Source organism: Microtus pennsylvanicus, chromosome 4 (genome assembly GCF_037038515.1).
Source record: "Microtus pennsylvanicus isolate mMicPen1 chromosome 4, mMicPen1.hap1, whole genome shotgun sequence".
Classification (NCBI taxonomy): domain Eukaryota; kingdom Metazoa; phylum Chordata; class Mammalia; order Rodentia; family Cricetidae; genus Microtus; species Microtus pennsylvanicus.
Window position 1 is genome coordinate 127,043,903 of NC_134582.1, and position 14,427 is coordinate 127,058,329.

General features: G+C 47.6%; 1 protein-coding gene across 2 annotated transcripts in view; it reads left to right on the top strand.

Moving 5' to 3' along the window:
* The first annotated feature begins 1,076 nt into the window (after positions 1 to 1,076).
* The window catches only part of Proser2 (proline and serine rich 2), a 31,231-nt gene continuing 17,880 nt past the window's right edge, over positions 1,077 to 14,427 (top strand). Inside the window, exon 1 of one of the 2 annotated variants that reach the window (XM_075970410.1) lies at positions 1,077 to 1,377. The gene's annotated coding sequence lies outside the window, so the exon portion shown is untranslated. The remainder of the gene's footprint in view (positions 1,378 to 14,427) is intronic. The other variant, XM_075970411.1, reaches the window with a different exon arrangement.

Sequence of the window (14,427 nt, forward strand, 5' to 3'; positions counted from 1 at the left end):
TTCTTTCTTTTTTTCTCTTTCTCTTTCTTTTTTCTTTTTCTCCTTCCTTCTTTCTTTCTTTCTTTCTCTCTTTCTTTCTTTTCGAGACTGGGTTTCTCAGTAGCTGTGGAGCCTGTCCTGTCTCGGAACTCACTCTGTAGACCAGGCTGGCCTCGAACTCACAGAGATCTGTCTATCTCTGCCTCCCGAGTTCTGGGATTAAAAGCGTGTGCCACCACTACCGGCTTTGACATTTTTCGTGAATAAAAAAAAATTGATAAATATTTAAGGCGCTCTAGCTAAGCTTGTTCTGCTAACAACTCTGTTCAATGTGCATGTGTATGGGGACATTAGCACCTCACAAACCTATGCAAGTTTCCTACAAGTTCATTAAAAATAAAATAACGCTGGGCGTGGTGGCACACACCTTTAACCCCATTCAGGCAGATAGAGTTCTCCGAATTGGAGGCCAGCCTAGTCTATTGTGCCCTCCAGGCCAGCCAAGGCTACATAGTGAGATCCTTTGTCAAAAAGTAAAAACAAACAAAAATTTATCCCCCCGCATAGGGAAAAATAAAGCAAGCATTGCCCAAATGAATTAAATGAAATAATGTATGTTACATGTCTGAGAGTATAAATATTCCCTAAATGGCAGTCATTGTTATTATTAAATGAAAATAATCTCTTCAAGATAATGTTGCTGTAAAATGCCCGTAATTCCAGAAATCAGGAAGCTGAGGCAGGAGAATCACAAATTTAAAGTCATCCTGCATGGTGAAACACTACTTCAAAAACAAACACTAATGAAACTCTCAAAGTTGGTCCTGGAGTTGCTGGAGAAGTTCCCTCTCGTTCAGGACTTCAAAAGCACATCTGCATAACGTTGTCCCATTGCAAACCCTCAGTTCATTTTCACAAGTAGACCAAGACTTGGAAAGGTGGCCAAAGGCACAAGCTTGGGGCTTCAGGCTCTGGCCCTTTAAAAATCGCGGGGGCGCGCAGAGCACCTCTGGTGGACCGTAGTCCCGAAGCCAGGAGCGCGCAGCAGAGGCGCGGAGCGTGCACGACCGGGGGCGCGCGGCAGAGGTGCGGAGCGTGCAGCCGGGTGGCGGAGCGCGCTCGACAGGGAGCGCGCGGCGGGCCGTCCCGGACTGTCGGCGAGCGTGCGCAGCTTGCTGACGGGTGGACGGCGTGAGCATTGCGGGTCGGAGCTGGCGTGGACACCTGCGGCCCTGGGAGGGGACCTGGCTCGGTGAGTTCGGCCCTGCTGAACTGGGACAGACCCGGAGCCGGACGCGGGCGCGGCAGCAGCTGTCCGGATCACCGTGGCCGCCGAGTCCAGATCTCTGAAGTTGGGGAAGTCCTTTGCTCGTAGCTGGGGCGTCCGTCGTCGCCGAGGTCAGTGCCACCCAATGGCCTTCATCCCGGGACTTTAGGGGTCGCGGCGCGTGGCTTCCCACCTCGGGATTTACCCGACAGCGAGCGCTCAGTGGCTCGTAGCGTGTTGTCTGCGTTGGGTCCCTGACTTCCAAGCTTTGGTCCCCACTGACTTTCTCCGGAGCCTGGCGAGGGGATCGGCGCCCGACTGCGCGTGAGGACCGTGTCCCCTGCGAGGCTGAGACCCGGGAGATGGCTAGAATCACCTGTTAAACAGGGGTCCTCTGCGAATCTTTCCGGAGGTTTCCGTGCCCCCGCCAGTTTCCCACAGATAACTGAATCGCGCGAGGATGTGTGTGTAGATCTGCTCCGTGAACTGGGGCTTCAGGATTAGAAAGAGTATGTGGCTAATGGGACACGGCTTAACAAAAGCCAGTCCAACTGCGGCGTTTTTCCAAGACGGAAAGCTTCCCTGCATTGTTTTACAGATTGTAAATTTAAGCAGCTAACCCCCTCCCCTCGCCACTTAAACGCAACTTTTAACTCTTTGCCTGAACCTATTCGGTGCAAAACAGAAAATGAAGGTGTGTCTGTGTACGCGAGTGTGTGTGTGTGTTCCGTGCAAAGCAGAAAAATGAAGGAATGTGTGTGTGTGTGTGTGTGTGTGTGTTTCCCCTTAAACAGAGTACAACTTTCAAGTCCTGCCATGGGAAGATTCTTTCAGGTTCCAGTTGTAATAAAGAACAGCAAAAAGCTTTGTCCCTGCACCATCTGCAAACACCAAACCAGGTATTAAGCGTGAACTTGGGGAAAGTGCTCACAGGAAAGACTTTTATGAAAAGTCATTTTCTGTGAGGTGCTCCAATGTGTGCTGAAACTTTGCCCTCGTATTCCATGCCTGAATGTTCCAGAGTGTTTTTCTAGGTGGAGGAGGTATTTTCGTTGGTGTAGCCAATGTGGAAATACAAACAAATGCCCTATTTACTTGGGGTTGGGTGGGAAGGGTAGAAGTCAGCTAAGATCTCTCTTGCCAGGCTTGACAGTGTATGTATGGAATCTTGTGTATTTTCTTGCCCAGACGAGTAATAGCCTATTTTTCAGTGACTGGCTAGGTTCCTTCTAACAGTGCCTCCAATGAACTGCTGGAAAATTTTGGATGCTGATCATTTTAAGAACATTTTCTCCACTCACAGAAAACTGAAATTTGAAACTAGAATAGGTGGCAGTTATAAAGAGGATTTGTGCTTCTGAAAATACTAAGTCTGTTTGACCTGGTAGTTCTTTATTGCAGAGGGATTGGTCTGCTTTAACGCAGACCTGGTTAGACTCTTTGTTAGTTCATCATTGTGTTTGTAGTCTGTTTGGGCAGCTCCAGTGTGCTGAGTCCTGCCTCGCCATTGCACATGCAAGAATTTCTAGATAAGAGCCATATGGTCCAAACTGATTAAACCCAGATCTGGTAATCCTGCCTTCCTCAGTGGCTGACGAGACACCTGGCCTTGGTTCCAAAGTTCTCAGACACCTCAGGAGCCTGCAGTTGGCACCTTGTGTTGATCTGAAGATCAGCTCAGGTAACTCTTAGAGGCAGAACAGGGCCTTGAAATCTGAAGGGAGGGCAGTGGAAGGCCTGGGCGGAGCAGAGCCAAGCACAGGGAATCCTTTGGAACAGAAAGTTCAAAGGCATCGGGTCTGCCTTGTTATGGGATGAACGCCGATGGCATTGAGGCCATTTAGTAGGTGCCAGGGGAATCCCAGGAGCATCCGGGAACTTGAACACTTGTGATGGTCAAGGACAGCATTTTGTCTTAGTTTCCATTGCACTTTGTGGAGGTGAGGCCGTGGCTTCCTCATGGGTTCCCTACAGGGGATGGGCTGTCTCCATCCCCTTTCTGAATGACTCTGATCCTACTGGGACTTCCTTCTCTTCATATGGTGACATCCTTGATAACAGCCAGTCTGTGAAGAACCACAGTGAAGTTTCTCCTCCCAGTCTTGCCATTGCCTCCTCAGAGTTTCCAGTCTTGACATTCGAGAGACTTTAATAAAAGCTGGAATTGTACTAATGGTCTGTGCAACGTAACGGCTTGACTTTCTGGACCAGAGTCTGCTAGCTTTTTGTGAATGCATATCATCCTACTAGAGACTTTAGCACTGGGAAAACTTGATTCTCATCTCCTTTAGCTTGGGCTGGTCTTGAACTTGCTACCTGACAATGAGCAGCCTTGAGCTCCTGGCCCACCTCTGCCTCCCAAATTCTGAAATGGTTCTCATTTTAAAAACTGTTCATTACATTTATTTGTGTGTGTGTACACGTGTGCACATGCATGTGCATGTACCACAGTGTGCAACTTACAGGGATAGGCTCTCTTTCTCCACCATGTGAGTTCCTGGTATAGAACTCAGGTTGCCAACCTTGGTAGCAAGCACCTTCGCCCACTGAGCTGTTTCACCCGTCCAATTATCATTTTTTATTGTAGTAAAATATAAAGTACATAATTATATGCAATTTAGCATCTTAAAGTCTATTAAGGCATGGCACTAAGTGTATTAATAGTGGCGTGTAACCATCACACCTGTCTGGTTCTAGAATTTTTCCATCACCCTTCCCCATTAAACAGTCAGCCTCCCTTCCTCCATGGCCCTAGCCCCTGGCAGCTACTAAGCCGCTTTCTCCTTCTGAATTTGCCTGTTCTCATACAAATGGAATCTTAAAGTATTTGGCCTTTGTGGTTCAGGATTCATCAGCATTGTATTGGTCTTTTATCCCTTTTCTATGAGTAAACAGTGTTCCATTGTATGTGTAGGCCATGTGTTGCTTGTTAAGGTCATCCCAATGGTATGAAGTAGTAGCTCATTGTGGTTTTGATCTGCAGTTTCCTAGTGACTAACAGTGTTGAGAACTGTTTCCTGTGCTTGTTGGCCATTCCCATATTGACCTGCAGGGCGTGTGTGTGTGTGTGTGTGTGTGTGTGTGTGTGTGTGCGCGCGCGCGCATGTGATGGGGTATATACATGTGAGCGGTGTGGTGGGGGGGGAGGGCAGGGGTCAGTGCCACCCTTTTCCTCGAACATTCTCCACATTCCTCTCCCCCTCCTTTCTGCTTGAGACAGGGTCTCTCACCAGCCTGGAGCTAGGGTAGTTTGCCAGTGCGCTCCAGGTGGCCACCCGTGTCTGCCTCCCCAAGCTCCTAGAGGTGGTTATAGATGTGTGCCCACGCGCCCAGCTTTTCCATGGGTGCTGCGTGTCTGAACTCAGGTCTTCGTGCTTGGCCGGTCCTTTTCTAACTGGACTGTCTTCTGGCCTCCTCCTGTGCCATGCACACGCTTCGAGCCGTCCAGAGCCTGATATTCCCACAATGCAGTGCAGAGGACAGACATTTTGGAAGTGAGAGGGGCTTGTTGATGTGACTTTCATTTCAGCATATTGTCTCAATTGCTCTATCGTTAGTGACCTCTTCCTGTTCCTAATTTAGTTATGAGCTCCATCGCTGAATATATGTGTACACAGGAAAAACATTCTCTGGAGGGTTCAGTGCGCTACTCTGTACCGTGCATTTGTTGGGGTTCTTGGGCCGTGTCCTCTTCGGATAAAGGGGAAGGCTGCTTTTTAAAAATTTTTTATCTTTTTATTATTTTATTTTATCTATTTATTTGTCTGTGCGGGGGGTGCATTCATGCCACTGTGTACACATGGAGGTCAGAGGGCAACTTTGGGAACCAGTTCTTTCCTTTTACCGTGAGTTCCAGGGAGCAAACTCGGGTCATGGGACTTGTACTGCGAGCGCTCTTACCTGTTCAGCCATCTTTCCCGGCATCCTTAGAGAAATGTCTGCCAAGGACTTTATTCTCTCATTCGTTACTTTTGCTTTGCTGTGACCAAGATACAAGGACAGCTCAGAGGAGGAAAGGTTAATTTGGTGCCAGTGTGGTTGAGGAGAACATCATGGCCGGAGAGTTAGGGGGAAGTGGCCAGGAAGCAGAGAGGGAAAGAAGGGACCGGAGGGGGCCCAGGACACACTCTGCAGGAACCTACTCCTGGTGACCTACTTCCTTCAGCGAGGCCACACCTCCGAATGTTCACAGATACTCCCCAAACAGCCCCAGCAGCTGGGAGCCAAGCTCCCAACACCTGAGCCCTTGTGGGAGACACTCAGTGCCTATGCAAAATGTTGTTCTGTTTTGTTTTAGCTTTTTTTGCATCTCCAAAATCGTGTGGACAAGTGCATTCTCTGGATTGGGTTCTCTTTCAATTCGACTCTGTCCGGTTGTGGATTGTTTTGTTCTCCTCCTTTCTCTTTGAGACTGTTTCTCTCTCGGGGGCCAGTTGTCTCTCCAGTGCTGGGAAATATTGAAGCTTCTCTGCCTGTTTTTGTTATCCAGAACTCTAGGGTGTTTGTTTCTTCAGCAGATTTTGTGGCCCGCTCTGTCACCGATCATGTGCTGGGCCCTGAAGTAGTCCACGGCCAGACAAACTGATACGTACACATTACAAATTTATTTCTAAAACCTTCAAGTTAAAGAAGCGTAAGGAGAGCCACATTCCTCTGGGATTCATGGACTTGACTCAGGCTTCGTCACCAGATAGCCGCGTGCCCCAAGGGTTCACACTCGGAGCTTTCCTGTTTCTTGATTTTCTGTTCTGTAGTTTGGGATAGAACCACCGACTTCTCAGGCCTCTGTGGATCTTGAGACGGAAGATTCTGCCCTTCACAAACTCAGTTTCTGCAGATATTTAAAATAGTTGACTTTGTACATAATGGTTACAAGTTGGGGGTGGGAGTTACTTTTAGGATGCCTCCTAAAATGGTGCCTTGGCATTTTCAGAAAAGCTTCAGAGAACTGAAAGGGTTTTAGTGGATACTTAGTTTCCTTTCATATGGGGCTGGGTGGGTAGCAGAGTGCCAGCAGAAAGCACCCATGAAGTTCAAGGTCATTCCCGGCTACCTAGTGTGGTCAAGACCAACCGGGCCCATAAGAGATTCTGTCTCAAAAGAAAAAAAAATCCCCTCTCTCATATTCAGCACATTGGAAATTGTTCCAAAAACTTGAGATTAAAGAAAATAAGATACATACTGCTATCAGTATGAACTAATAACAAAGATACCCACTAGTCTTTGGGAGTGGAGGGGAGAGTGGAGTTGAGGCTCAAGCGGAAGGGCTGTGCTTTGGTCGCACAGAGCCCAGCTTTTGCCTTGGGCACCAGCCTCAAGGCTCGAGAGTGTGGTTGTCATAGTAGGTGCGTACTTGCTGCGGAGGGGACCTTCACACAGAATGCTCAGGAATGAGGAAGGGTGGTTAGACTATGAAGATGTAAAGATGGAATGCCACCAGCAGGAGAAGGCACCTGAAGAATGCCCAGTGGAATTTTTGGTGCACTGTGCAGAAGGTAGACAGCTAGAAAGCAGCTCCGGGAACTTGCTAAGCCACAGCAGCCCTGAACTTGCTAACTCCTGTGACAGGGTAAGTTGCCCCCCCCCCAAATACACGAGGAAATGGATGAGAAACTCCCTTGAGGCCCTCAGCATTTGGGGTGTAAATCAGAAGTCTTTAAACTGTTCATGAGGTAAGTACGCCCCTCTTTCCTCACCGTTTGTTGACTTCTATTCTGGTTTTAGAGATACTTTCTGTGGGAAAACTGTTGACATTAACAAATAATTCAACCGCATTCAGAATGAGGTGTGGTGGTAGACACCGGGCAAGGTCTCGGACTGTAGCTCCGTGCAGAGAACTTCCCCGGCATGCCCGATCCCTCGTTCTGCAGACAAATAAAACAGCAAAAAGCCTGCGGTGTATATTTAAGTCTGCATTGCTTAGCTAGTCTCCTCTGTGGGATAGGAGTTGTGTGTTCATTTTCCAAGATGGTTGTCGGGTTACAAGCCTGACTGCGCACCAGCCCACCGACCCTTGTCGTTATTTGAAGAGTTATCAAACTCTGCTCTTGAACTACTTGAAGGTGATCTGGTTTTCCTAGAGAGACTGATAGGCAGCGCTTGCAGCGTGACTGTTGATTGGAGTCAGAGAGTGTTTTCCACAAACACTGATGGTCTTTCTCAACGAAGAGCTAAGCGCCTCTTAAAGCAGGGCTGTGAACTCTCCTCACAGGCCAGCGTATAAAGTGGGTACTGCTGGAAGAATTTGTTGCCGGGTTCCCCGAACACATGCAGAATCTAGGGAGGAGGAGCCTGTGTAGGCATCCCCAGGTAGAGTGCTCCCCACTCCCCCCCTACACACACAAAAGCTAGCATTTCGTGAAGATCCAATTAAAACTTCTATGCTGGGGCTGAGGGTGTAGCAGTCAAACAGCAGAGCCCTGGGTTCCACTCCCAGCAATGCAAAAAAAAGGGGGGGGGCGTACCCAGCAGGAGGTCTTGTCTGAGCTTTACTCTGGTTTTGATTCAGATCTGCTCGTTTGAGATAAGACGCGTAAAGCCACTTCCAGTCTGACCAGGTGTTATGAATACCCAGTAAACAAACTCCACCGGGAGAAAGCTTCTGGTGAGAAGTTTAAGCTTCTTGGGAACAAAAGGCTTTGTAGAACACTGAGGTACAATTACTGCCTCTGAGTTAGAGGCCCTGCATTTATCTCCCCAGGGAGCACGTAGTGGGTGCTCAGTAGTATCTGGTGAATGAAGCACACACCGTGGTTTCTCAAAAAAAAAAAAACAAAAAAAAAAAAAACAGCTTAACCTGGGATTTCCTTCTGTTTTTAAAAGCCTGGCCTCCGGTATCTAGAAAGAAAGTAGGCATTTTGTGGTTTTTGGTTGTCTTGGGAGGTTTGTTTGTTTTGAGACAGGTTCCTTGATATAGCTCTGGCTGTCCTTGAACTCAATATGTAGGCAAGGCTGGCCATGGATATCTGCTTGCCCTGTCTCAACATAAAACATTTTTAAAAACACCGAGGACGTACGTAGCAGCAGAGTGATTACATAACGTGGACGTGGTTCAGGCCCCAGCGCTGCAGGGAGTGTCTATTTCTGTCTGTCTGTGTCTGCCCTACCCTGGGGTCCAGTTGACAGCATTGTAAACAAACAATGGTACCTCCTGGCCTTGAACCCTTATTTTCTTGCTCAGTCTCTGAATTTTGAGATTACAAATGCCAAACCCAAAAAGTCTGTTTTCTGGCCTGGAGATGAAGGTCAGTGGTGGTAGAGCCCTTGCCTTCCGTGAACAAGGCTCTGGGGCCCTGGGTTTGAACCCTCGAACTGCTGAAAACAAAACAAAAACCCTGAGGAGTAAGTTGTGTTCCTGAGCTGTGTATAAGACTCTGCCAGAAAACAAATCTAATTTAGGATTTCAGCCCACCCCTACCCCAAAGAAAATAAGATGGTTTTTGAGTTTTAAAATGTTTTTTAGCTGGGCATGGTGGTATAGGTTTGCAGTTTTGAGCTGGGCTTAGAAGGCTGGGAAAAGAGCTACAGGAAGCTGTGGAGATTGGATGTGTAGGAATCTGGGCAGAAAGGGTTCGTGTTGCGGAACTTTAGGTAGAAGAGGTAGGGACAGGCCAGATCTAGAGGACTGCTCTGAACCTATGTGCCTACAGATGGGTTCCTTGGCCTGTACGTCAGGAGAATGTAACGTCTGCCGGCTTGGTGGGTCTGCGCTCCTGAGAGCAATCTAGAGCCTTCGAGGGCTGTCTGCTTGGCAGGTTGCTGGGGACTGTGGCACTGAGTATTTGGTTTGCATTCTAGAAAGTTTCTGAAAGTAGGAATTCTTAGAAGAGAATGAGTCCCAGGACCAGCACAGCCACTTTGACCTCTCGGTTAAGTCCGTTCTGGGTTTCTGAGTGGGCAGTTTGGGTGTGTGGAGGGACTGGCGGACACCGACCCTGGCTCGGTGTGCAAAGTCAGACACACTTAAGTGAACTGAGAACTGTGCCCAGAGATAACCTGTGTGCTGTGATGGCCGAAGTGAAGCTGATCTTATGGAAGTGATTTATAAATGATTTTCAGTGAAAAAGAAAATAGTCTGAGAATTTTTTTAATTCTTCAGTTTTTTCAATAACAGAGGGTGTTGGAACTCAGTTTTCTATGAAGAATTGATTTGCAAAAATGGTACGCATCCTTCAAACTCACTCTGGTTATCATTATCTGTACACACACACAGCCAGACAGGGACTCTGAAAGCAGGAAAACAGCAAAATGCCTGTCACACAGAAGCCACTCGGGTGCCTGTTCATAGGAACAAATGTTGTCAAGAGCCGCTGGTCCAAAAGCCCACAAGGGCTGCTTTGTGTTTGCTGGTCTTTATTTCACCCACTTTAACCATATGAAAAGCCCACTCATGGTAATCAGCTGTGGCCGGTCTAAACGGGACCTACTGTGGGACACTTGCGGTTTTTAATGTTCTTGAAGGTCAGGGGAAAAACCTATCATCTTAGAAGTCACTTGGTCATTATGTCAGCCTACTGGGATTTTTCAGGGCTGAATTAAAGATCATTTCTTGGCTAGGTTGGTTTTCGTCTTGGCTTTTGGGAGACATGCTCTCAAAATCCCCGTGAATGGGGAAGAAGGAGAGGATCAAAGAGCAGGACCTGGGTTCCACGAGGGTCCTGCCCTATTCTGGAAGTGTTTATTTTAATCCAGCTTCTCTGCTTTCACACTTTTCTGTCCAGCCACTCTGTTTGTTTTCAGCTTCAGCTGGAATGAACTCGACTCTGTTTCTGCCTGCTTTTCTGATGCCATAAACATCGCCTGCACCCTGGGTTCCACTGCTCACATTCCTCTTACCTTTTCTTTAGAAATGCTTCCTAAGCCAGGCGGTGGTGGCGCACGCCTTTAATCCCAGCACTTGGGAGGCAGAGGCAGGTGGATCTCTGGGAGTTCGAGGCCAGCCTGGTCTACAAGAGCTACAAGAGCTAGTTCTGGGACAGGCACCAAAGCTACAGAGAAACCCTGTCTCGAAAAACCAAATTTAAAAAAAAAGAGAGAGAGAGAGAGAAATGCTTTCTAATTTCCAACACTGTTTCCAAGAGTTATTTAGAATAAATTTTAAAGATATTTTAAACTTATGTATATGTATCTATCTGCTTCTGTATATGCCGTGTGTGTGTGTGTGTGTGTGTGTGTGTGTGTGTGTGTGTGTGTGTGTGTTCCTTCGGAGGTCAGAAAAGGACCTCAGCTTCGTGTGTGTGTGTGTGTGTGTGTGTGTGTGTGTGTGTGTGTGTGTGTGTTCGTGCCTTCTGAGGTCAGAAAAGGACCTCAGATTCTCAGGAGCTACAGTTACAAGTGCTTGTGAGCTGTTCAAACATGGGGCCTGGGAACTGAACTTACGTGCTCTGGAAGAGCAGCCATCACTCCAACCCCAGAACTCAGTTCTTAGTGGCTACACACATGAATTCTTCTAGTTATCTTTGCGGACACGTAATACAGTTACGCTGTCCAAAGAGAGTGTTTCTTAACGTCAGTGTTGAGGAGTGCATACCATTCTGTCGGTAGTTTTCGCACATCTTTATGAAATTAAAGGAATGTTTGTTGTTTGGAGACAGGATCTGGGTATGTGGCTCAGATAACTTCACATTCTCCTACCCCCTGTCTTAGCCTCCTGAGTACTGAGGTTGTGGGGGCGCCACCAGGCCTGGTTGACGGAATGAGTGTTATGAAGTTGCTGTATCCTGGTATGCTGTGAACACTGACTAGATCAGACCTTTCCCCTGCTGGAGTCCTTAGTCTGCTTGACTTTGAAGTCTGTAGGGAAGGAGGTGCCGTCGATTGCTGTAGGAGAGTGGAGACAGCCAAGGAGTCCACTTGGACCCAGTGTAATAATACCGAAAAGGACAAAGAAGAACGGGACAGGCGAACTTCAAGATGGGCACGGCAGGTTGGCAGCAGATCAGCACGGGCTGCGGTGGGTCTGTACCAGGGCGGGGGCAGGAGGAAAGTGGGCATGTTACTGTTGTAAATAGGGAGAATCTGCAGGGCTGGCTGGCCGTGGGTGGCGGGAGGAGAGGGTGTCTTAGTTAGGGTTTCTGTTGCTGTGAAGAGACACCATGACCGTGGCAACTCTTCTGAAGGAAAACATTTAACTGGGGCTAACTTCCAGGTTCAGAGGTGTAGTCCATTATCTTCATGTCAGTGTGCAGGCAGACATGGTGCTAGAGAAGGAGCTGAAAGTTCTACACCTTGATCCAAAGGCAGCAGACGCTGTGCCACACTGAGCATAGCTTGAGCATAGGAGACCTCAAAGCCTACCTCCACAGTGACACACTTCCTCCAACAAGACCACCTACTCCAACAAAGCCACACCTCCTAATAGTGCCACTCCCTATAGAACCATTTTCTTTCAAACCACCAGAGAGAGAGACAGAGAAACCAAGAATATCTTCAAAGCTTTGTGCCTGTTGATGGGCCTTAGGGTGGCATAGGTCAGCTTTGAGATTCCACAGACTCTGCAGCTTTCAGGTGAACAGGGTGACACATTGACTTGGCTTGTTCTGTATGCCTACTAGCTATAAGGACGGGGGTGGGGGTGGGGGGAGAAACCTAGAAGGAAGGTTGTAAGCATACCCTCTAGGCTATGCTAGGTCTTTCTAAAATGTCCCCTTAGGAAGAAAATGAGCTGCCTTTTTCCTCTGGCTCCAGCAAACTCACTGCAGGGGGCTCACTTGCCTCCTTAGAGTCCTAGCTCAATGGCTATCGTTAGACTATCCCCCTCCTTTGGCTCAATAGCTATTGTTGGACCATCCTCCTCTGTTGGCTGATGTTCTCGCGAAATAAACCGTGCTGGGCAGATACAGACTCAATAAGATGATGAATGACCTTGGCCTTGATCTCTTGGCTCCAAGGGTGAACTGGGGGGTGGGGGTGCTTCTATTAAATAATGGGAAATAACCACAGGAAATATAAAAATACGAAACAATCAGTGTTTCTGATCTTGAAGCGGAGGCTTTGGGTTTTTACTGAAGCTTTGTCTGCCTGAGAACAGTCGGTTTCTTCACCCCTCCTGTTGACCCTGGCCTCACTTACTGCAGTGCGTACCTCATAAACCCAGAGAGACCCTAGATTGGACAAGGACAGTAGATATTTCAAAGTAGTGATGACCCTCACAGACCCGTGGTCAGTACCGTCCATCCTGTCTGCTCCAGCTTGAGTCCCTGTTGCAGTGTGTCCCATTTCAGGGTGGAGTTACTTCTTCGCTCAGCCCTTCAGAAAAATCTTCTTTTCACAGTGGACTTTCCATGAAATTCTATATGTTCAGTTCCTAGGGAGCCTCGATTCCTCAATTCTTTTAGAAATCAACTATTAATGTCTTGTAGCTGTGACGAATATAGAGCCAAGGCTTTGCCCTCTCTTCTGCCACCTTGGCCTTGTGGAAGAGCCTGCTTAGCTTCCTCATACACTTTTGAGAGAACAGCACACAGAAATCTTAGTTCCATTACAGCAGCATAAGCAAAAGGTGTCTGCTGGAACAGCACGGTAAGTCACTACCCTCCAGTCACACCGTGAAGCTCATGCGCTACCCTCACTGCCCAGACGGCACAGCTCCAGAACCTTCACAGGGTTGTGTGGGTGAATCTGCACTTCCTATCCCGCCCTCACCTTGCTGACTCCTGGGGAAGGCTGGTGTGCTCCAACCTCTTCCCTCCCCTTGGAGCTGTGATTCACTCAGGTCAGGACCCAGTTTGAGCTGAGTCAGTGGGTGGGACCCACAGGAAGGATGCAAGAATTAGCCTGCCTTCACTGCCTGGGCTGGCTCCCTTCGCCTGACTCCAGCCCATCCTGGGTCCAGGAGCAGAGTTGTACCATATGCGTCTACCTTTGCTGGGTCTTGCTGTTTGCCCTGGCCCCGTTGGTAGCCTTCTTGGTAGGGCAGTACGTGTTTTTATTAGTTGCGTACTAGATGTTTGATTTTTGAGACTAACTAGAGTTTCACCTTGTATATTGGAAAGCCTGACTTATATGCTATTAGTCATTTAGATATTATATAATCGTGTTACTATTTAAGGTCACATGTTATTAAATGAATTCCAAAACATTTTACTTTTGTTATGGTGGTGGTTTGGTTAGCTTTTTCCTGTTTTTGTTTTGTTTTGGTTGTCCTAGAACTCGCTCTATAAACCAGGCTGGCCTCGACCTCACAGAGATCCGCTGCCTCTACCTCCTGAGTGTTGGGATTAAAGGCGTGCGCCACCATGCCCTGCACTTGGCTAGGTTTTTTGGCATAGGTCCTCATACAGTCTGGGCTGACCTTGAATTCACTATGTACCTTAAACTTCTGATTCTCTCTGCCTTCCAACTGGCAGGACAACAGGCATGGACCACCACATCTAGTTTTGTTGTTTTTGTTTTGAGGCAGGGTCTTGTTCTATAGTTTAGGCTGGCTTCCATCTTGTGGAAGCATCCATCCAGCGCATGCGCGCGCAGCGTGCGCGCGCGCACACACACACACATTGAATAGGCCAGCATATTCAGCTTTAGACTTTAACCCTTTGAATTGCTTTCACATTATTTGGAGAAATGGTATATTCTAAAAGGCATGTGTGTTCAGAGTCTTTTGGTTTCCACACTTTACTCTTGAATTGGCATGGGGTAATCACTGAGACATGAAGAGAACTGGGGTAGGGAATCTCTCTTTAAATCTGTTCTTCTAGAGAGGTTTGCTACACTCCTTAGACTGAGAGAATCCTCTGACAGGTGCCAATATTGATTGAACTTTCTCCACAAATGGCTGTGTCTGTCAACTGGAGGCATATTTCTTTCTTTTTTAAATTGATTTTTATTGATCTCTACATTTTTCTCTGCTCCCCTCCCTGCCTTTCCCCTCCACTTCAACCCTCTCCCAAGGTCCCAATGCTACCAATTTACTCAGGAGATCTTGTCTTTTTCTACTTCCCATGTAGATTAGATCTATGTATGTCTCTCTTAGGGGCCTCATTGTTGTCTAGGTTCTCTGGGATTGTGATTTGTGGGTTGGCTTTCTTTGCTTTATGTTTAAAAACCACTTATGAGTGAGTACATGTGATAATTGTCTTTCTGGGTCAGGGTTACCTCACTCAAAATGATGTTTTCTAGCTTCATCCTTTTGCTGCAAATTCAAGATGTTATTATTTTTTTTTCTGCTGTGTAGTACTCCATTG